Source organism: Adiantum capillus-veneris, chromosome 6 (genome assembly GCF_014529385.1).
Source record: "Adiantum capillus-veneris isolate H3 chromosome 6, ASM1452938v2, whole genome shotgun sequence".
Taxonomy (NCBI): Eukaryota; Viridiplantae; Streptophyta; class Polypodiopsida; order Polypodiales; family Pteridaceae; genus Adiantum; species Adiantum capillus-veneris.
In genome coordinates this window covers 88,357,586-88,365,488 of record NC_140936.1, presented here as the reverse complement: position 1 = coordinate 88,365,488, position 7,903 = coordinate 88,357,586, and positions in this window count along the sequence as shown.

The window sequence follows — 7,903 nt, the reverse complement described above, 5'->3', positions numbered from 1 at the left end:
AAACCAACGAGTTGTCTCTCGGACCCACCCATGTTGGGTGAACCACCCTGTTGACACTTGGGGGTGATTTTAGTATGTCGCTCCGCTTCCCAACGCCAATACTAGGCAAGGCAACCTGCTTTTCCTTCACATTTGTAGTTTTATGATTGGGCAAGAGTCATCCCTCGTCGGTTCTGCTGCTTGTGGCCCTTGTGAACTTGGAGGATGGAAGGGGGAGAGGAGAAACCATAGCAGAGGGTGGAGAGCCGTGCTCGACATCATAACAATTATGCAAATAGCATCAAAAAGAGATTTTGTGGAAAGAGGTAAAACTGGCATTGTCCATTTCCCAGCATATATGCACTTTCAAGGACCGTCATAATAGAATATAGCAGTGGAAACCTTACTTCTTGGAAGCCTTACATTTTGTCGCGCAAATGGCCTTGCCTATCTATCATTGATTCATTTTGCAAAAAAGACAAACCTGTAATGAAAACATTTATATAACTTGAAGCATAGGAGGCATAGTTGTCGTACTGTCCCTCGCTTTGTACTGGGTCCCTCCCGTCATATAGTGTCCATCACAATGCCTTAGCTGTTGACACAACAACGAACATGCTTTCAACTATGGTCCCAAGGCACGGTGACTGGTCTCTTTGAAAACATTATTGAGAGTGAAAAGAAGTTGCATCAAGTAAGCAACTTCATGATAAAATATCACTAAGAGAGGGCCAAGAATTAGACCACGCAACGGTCATCATCTACCGCTCCTTAAAATCTTGCCTTAAGTGTTGCATCCTTCCATAAAGAGTGCCTTATAAATAGGCATACTTGATACCAAAGTGCTTCTTGCGCAGTTTTGAAACAAGTTAGATCCCTCTGTGGTGACCTTGAATTGACCTCTTCGGTCATGCTTAAAGGCACTTCGTCTTAGAGTTCCTTCTTTATCATTATGCCTTCCCCTTGGAAACTTCTGCCAAATTGGTGATTGCTTCTTTTTATCTATAACTATTTTTCTTGGGTTAGATTCCAAAATTGCGCTGAAATTTGAAGTCTTCCCAAGTAATCACGAGCCTCTAGAGTTGTCGTAAAAGTCGTTACAATGTTTTGGTTAGCAAGCAAAACCCCACCTGTATTTCTGGTTTTCCACATTGGAAGACCTAGCTCATGCCTAAGTCTTTCTAGAGTAATTCTTACCACCACTCACACTAGGAATATTTTACCCACAACTTGCATTTGATATAAGCTTGGACCTACGGGCAACTTAGTTTCACATAGACCATGGGCAACCTATAGTGTGAAATGGGCAGTGGATAATAAGCATAAGGCCTCCCAAAGGTTAAATTTTTTTCGGGGAGTTATGTGGAAACAAACCATCACCTAGAGGTTTCAAACCAGAAGACCAACTTTCGTTTTGGTCTTCCAAAGGGATACCACAGGTGGTGGTCAATTTTCAGCCTTGTTGCAATTGCTTCCTACCCACATGGGAAAAGCTTCTTGCTAAAAAGCAACATATACCTTTATTTTAAAAAAATCGAGGATGGTGATGCTTTTGTCTCTATTGGGGGAGAGAGAGAGAGAGAGAGAGAGAGAGAGAGCGAGTACTTTCATGGCACCAACAATCTACTCTCCCAAGCACCCCTCTTCCTTCTTGGTTGTAAGGATAGTCTACTGCTCTCTGGTGCCTTTCCTAGTCCTTGGTGTGCACAGTCACAAGGCATTAGGAAATTTCGAAGGTCGTTTAGAGGGCCTTCTAAGAAAATGTATTTTTTGCACTCTCTCTCTAGAAAATATGGCGACTAATAGAGACGGGTCTGTCATGGTAAAAGTTCAAAAAGTGTACTTTAAGTAGATTCTTTACCCTTCTGAACATTCGTTCGTAATGATTGAGGGATAATCTTCTTTTCAGTTGCATTGAATGAACCTCGTCAACATGGAGGGAATGAGGCTAATATGGAGGGACGAAGCCGCAGCCGCCTATTCACTTTTCATTAAACTGGCACCTTTGGCTAATGGCACACTCCTCAAATGGCACAAATGTTACGCAGAAACGAGCCAACTATCACCTTCACATTGATTTGGACAACGAATACCAACCATTGATTAAGCGGAGTAGAGCAAACACACATATACCTCCCGCATCCATCGACACGCTCAGACTTCAGGGAGCTAAACACATAGATATCTAGACGAGAGGCTCTCTCTATCCTAAGAATCCAATGACTAATGTGTCTCCAGCATTTGTCAATCATACAAGATTATTGACCTTTGCTGGTGATGGAGAAAACAGCCTTCTGGGTTATTGTAAATCTCTTACAAGGCAAGTTGAAACTTATAAGAGCATTCTCCAAGCTCAATAATGTGAGATCGTTCGTCTTTCACATTTGCATTCTACAGATCAGGTTACCATTTTGCAACACAAAACAGATGTACATGAACTGAAAGGAAAGGTACGAAGTTGTCAAATGAAGGACACCATCTTGGGTGGTCGTATCTGAAAGAAGAAATTGCGCAATCTTGAAACATTGCAGGTTGCATCCGGAGGTCTCAAGAAAAGAATCCGAGCTATAAGGTGATGCTTCTTGGTTGAATAAATAGTCTTAGTTAAGTAATTTTTTTGTTTTTCTAGTTATGCATTGTTTTCATGTGCCTAAATAGTGTTAGTTAAGTAAATTTTCTGTTATTTACTTATGCATTGTCTTCATGTAGAGATTCAATCTATCCTGACAAGGAAAACATTGACCCCAAAGCCAATATAGGAAAGAGATTGAAGCCACTTATAAGTAGAAGCCTTGCAGCAGATATAGTACATGACAATAAGTTTAAGGTCCTACAGTGAAATGTAGTGGACCGCTTTATTTCAAAGAACTCAGTGCCTGCAAAAGAGATACAAGGCACACTTGATTCACTTGGTGTAAGCAAAAGAGGATATTCAACTATACAGAAATCTATCTCATCCATCTTTGTTAAGAAGGGAATAAAATCCAAACTTTTACCATCAGCCTCAAGTGTTTGGAAAGAGAGGCTTCAGCTTAACGATGCACAGGGAGAATATCTTGGACAACCGTTTCATATTAAAGCAACTTACAGTGGCCATGGAGCAAACATAGCATATGATGAGTTCAATAATATTTTTATGGACCTACAGATGTTGCAGAAGAGAATGGTGGAGTTTTACAACATCACATTTGAAGAGTCACCAGGGGTACTACATTTTGTGTTGAAACTGGATGAGTGTGAGCTTGTTAAAGACAAGAAGCTAGAACATGTTACTATTACTTTAATGAATAGAGCCCTCTCAAAGTGTCCCACTGATGATCCTTTGTATTTAGTGTTCAATCAGAATCTAACATATGGTGGCTTGGTGCTTTTGAGGTAAGCGAGATTCTCAGCTGAGCTCAAATGTTCACATCTACTTAAGTCTCATTTATTTTGCGTTGCAGGTAAAAAAAGAAGATCATGAGATTCTATATTGGGTGTTCCATCAAACTAATGTTCCAGAGGTGATTGATCGACAGACTAACCAGGGAGAGGTACTACGTCTAGATGGAAGGGGAGATTTTCAAGTTCAGTGGCATCTTGCAGGTGACCTCAAAACATTAAAGTGCATGTATAATTGTGGAATGGGTGCAATGGCAAAGTCGCCATGTTTGTTCTGTATGGATCCTGCAAAGGTCATGGACCCAAAGTGGTGGAGAAAAGCTCCAACATGTCACATTGAGGACCCTACTTTTTGACCGGTTTTGAAAATACCACTTGTGAATGTCCACATCTGTACAATGCATGCCCTTTGTAGAATTGTGGAGAAATTGGTCTACTTATATATCGGGTTTGCTTGGAAAATCAAGAACTCAACAGAGCGACATGTGGCCCTGCAGTGCTTAGAATTGGTACTGTCGAATATGGGGCTTCATGGTGGCATGTGAAAATCCAACGGGATGAAAAGAGATTAACTGCTGAGAAGGATGTCCCATGCAAACCATCCATTGGTGGGGTGAAGGCACGGAGGTTTTTATCTAAACCCCAAGGAATATGAGATTCGAAGCTAACAAAACATGAAAAAATATATAACACATCTTATGTTAGCAAGGTAGAGTATCAGAGCTGGAAAAAGCTACATATTGCAGTCAAAGATCAAGAACCAACTACTCGTAACGCGAAGACTGAGGTTTGGCGATCGATAGACATGCTATTTTTGATGTGCGACAAAGATGATTGGTCACAGTGATATGAACAAGTTCAAGGAGAATCTCAATCTTCTCAAGAAATCATTCAAGACAGCATGGACAGACACCCAGATTACTCACTACATGGTATTATTGTGTATTTGATTCTCTTTTCTGTGTAACTATGTGAGTGTAAAACATTCTAAGTAATCTGTTTTCATATGCAGCACATCACTTTCAATCATTTACCATATTTTATACAAAAGTATGGGAACTCGGCCATATGGAATACCCAAGGGATGGAAAAGTCTCATGACATGGCCAGAAATGCGTATTTCAGGCACACACTGTTAAGTATGGAGCCTGATTCACCCTTGTAATTTTCTGTGGTAAAAGCGCACATTTGTAAGGCCCCCATTATGAGGAGAAGCCATCGTGCGTGAAGGAAAATCACTCACCGGAAATCAAAATTTTCACGGACAAGAATCAGGGGCAACTTTAAAGGCCTCGGGGGCGGAGGCCCCCGAGACTTTTTTTTCGCCGGAATATTATGGCCGGACGGCGGCCGGAAAGTGGTCGGAAAACAACCGGTCGGTTGGCCGGTGGCCAGTAGTCAATGGCCGATGGCCGGTGGTTGGAAGTCAATGGCCGGTGGCCGGTGGTCGGAAGTCAATGGCCGGTGGCCGGTGGCCAAATTCAATGGCCGGTGGCCGAATTCAAAAGCGGACTTGTCTTCTCAAGGGCGGCCACACATGGGCGGATTGGAGGGTCCGATTTGGACTTATTCACACAAGGGCAGCTACACATGGCTGTCTCTCATAAGAGAGGGCAGCCCTTTTGGCCTATAAAAGGAGGCCATTTCTACACACATTTCATAGTGTGAAGTTGATGCAACAAGGTGAGTGTGAGGTGGTGAGAGTGAAGCAAGGCGGGAGCTCCATTAAGGGTATAATCCCTTTGTAAACTACTTCTTGTTTTGAAGTACTAAAGCCATTGAGTGGCTGCTTTCCCGTGGACGTAGCCCACATTGGGTGAACCACGTATATCGTGTGTACTCTCTCTCTCTCTCTACTCTATAATCTCGTGTATGTAAATCTGTCTCTCTCCATTAAGTAATCTACTCAATTATCTATTTAGCTACGTCTTATTTCCTAACACACACAACAAGGTGGCTCTCGAATCAAGGCTAATAGTTTGAGAGAACTATTTGAATGGTTCTATCGTAGAATCATTCATCGAATGCAGGCAAAAGAAGTCTTGGCCTCTTCAGCAACATCACAAGCCATCAGACATTTGCAACAAAATAAAATTAAAAGATCAATGGCATACAACAACTCTGGGTGCTCGTGAAGGTTAACGAAGGTGGAGAGAGACAATGGTGTATGTGAACCACAAGTGGAGAAAGATACTCTGAGTGGATGACATTGTACAAAATTTCAATATTTCTATAATACATGATCTTAATACAATTGCTACTTGAACTGTATCAAGATTTTGAAGGTTCAATTTTGTTTTTTGGCACATCACCCTTGTAACGAATCATGAGATGTTTTCTATACTCTAAAAGTTCATCCGGGTTTTGTATGCCAAGTGCTAGCGCCATTGTTGTGTAAGTGTAGTAATACGCCACCCGACCACCTGTATAGCCCGAGCAATAACCAAAACAATCTCTGGCAAACACTTTGTCCACAAGAATGACTTTATCTGCACTTTTGGGCAGCACGGGTCCACCCAAGAAGCGTGATAGTGCCTTTAATGTGTAAGTTGCTATTGTACCCTCTTGTGACATTCCATTGTGAAAAACTATTATCGGTGACTTGCAAAGCTTCGAAAGGTCCTGTGCTAGGGCCGTATCCCTTCCACGATACTCTCGAGTCCGCCGTCGAAGGAAGTCATCCTTGTCAGCAACCCAAAATTGCACATATCATGTCTGAGTAAGTCACACACACACACACACACACACACACACACACACACACACACACACACACACACACAGAGTTACCATGAAGCTCTCATCCTGCAAAAAGAGGTTTTCCTGCCACCACAGGTCCACAGACTTGTTGATGGTCTTAGGCTTTGTCTTATTGCTTGGAAGGTGGCTTCATCCGGTAGTGTCTCCTTGTATTTTTCAGCTTTCTCAAAGCAACTTCGGAGGCATTCCATTGGATTGCTGGATGTTTCCATTGCCTCATCATCGCTACTATCCTTTGAAACAAATCCACTCCTCTCCTCTTGGATTCTGGAAATGATAGCCAGGGAGAAGTCCTCCCTTAAATAAAAGACGCTTTGCACATCATGTAAAAAGATATAGGTCCTGTCTCCAATCCTGAACTCAGGCACAGCAGGCAACATCATCTGAGCATGCTTCTCAGTGAAGTTACTGACATCCAAGGGTAGTTTGATTTCTGTTGTTTTCACAGAGAGCATCTTACTTCTTTGAACTTCAATTGCCTCAACCTCAAGGTCGATTGTATCTTCAACCTCCTCGACTTCTTGTATGTGTGTTGTCTCCTCGCATTCTTCGTTTGGTGCTGCGTCCTGCTCCTCTATCACCTCATCAGGATTCTGCATGAGGAATCCAAACATGCTGTTCAGGTAAATCATAAAGCCAAAGGATTCATGAATAAGTTTGCACTCTTTTTGGTGCAAAGGGCAAGCTGAATGTCGGCAAGCAGGTGGTAATTCCCTATACTTCTTTAGTCCCTGTCCTTTTCCACCGCAGTCATTTAAATGAACCAGAGTCATACTAGGCAAAACAACCCTCCCTACCTGCACCATAAGTTCAAATTGATCTCTGTAGGGCTGCAAGAATTCACTGTGCTGAGCTAAAAGGTCTTCAATATCAAATTTTGGGTTAAACATAGAATGAACTAGATCATATTTGTCCCCAGCACCACACGATGCTGCAAAATCGAACAGCCTCTCATCAGTTATAGCTGGCTCTTCCAGAGAAGGCACATCCTCTTTGGCTTTACCTTTACTTGCACAAGGACTGCTTACTGGGAGATGTGCATCATCTGAGAAGTCTATATTCCTCTTTCTTGTATTTTTCTTGACAAGTACTGTAGAGGGTGAGGGAGCCTTGTAGGGTGAGGGATACTCTTGGCCAACCGACCTCTCTGACTCATCTTCACAATTTGACTCTTCTTGATCAAAGTCCTGACAAAAGTCAACAGTTCTTTTGGCAGAAGCGCTAAGCAACTGAGTCTGTAAAGGTTGGAATCCTGGCACAACCTCTGGGTCTGGTTTTAGTCTCTTCTGCTTACTGGACCTTAATCCTATTCATCAGGAAACAATGTCAAGTCTTTGTTTTCTCTCTCTCTCTCTCTCTCTCTCTCTCTCTCTCTCTCTCTCTCTCTCTCTCTCTCTCCAAAGCACACCAAAAAACACACACAGACACACAGACAGACACACACACTCTCTCTCTCTCTCTCTGTCTCCAAAACACACACACACACACACACAAACTCTCTCTCTCTCTCTCTTTTCTCTCTCTCTCTCTCTCTCTCTCTCTATAAAGCACACCAAAACACAGACACACACACAAACTCTCTCTCTCTCTCTCTCTCTCTCTCTCTCTCTCTCTCTCTCTCTCTCTCTCTCTCTCTCTCTCTCTCTGTGCCTCTCCACAGTACTAAAGGCGCGCGTAGAGACTTCCAAAGAGTACTTGGTTGTATCTGCGCGCCTTTAGTACAGACTCTATGCGCGCCTTTAGTACTGTGGAGAGAGAGAGAGAGAGAGAGAGAGAGAGAGAG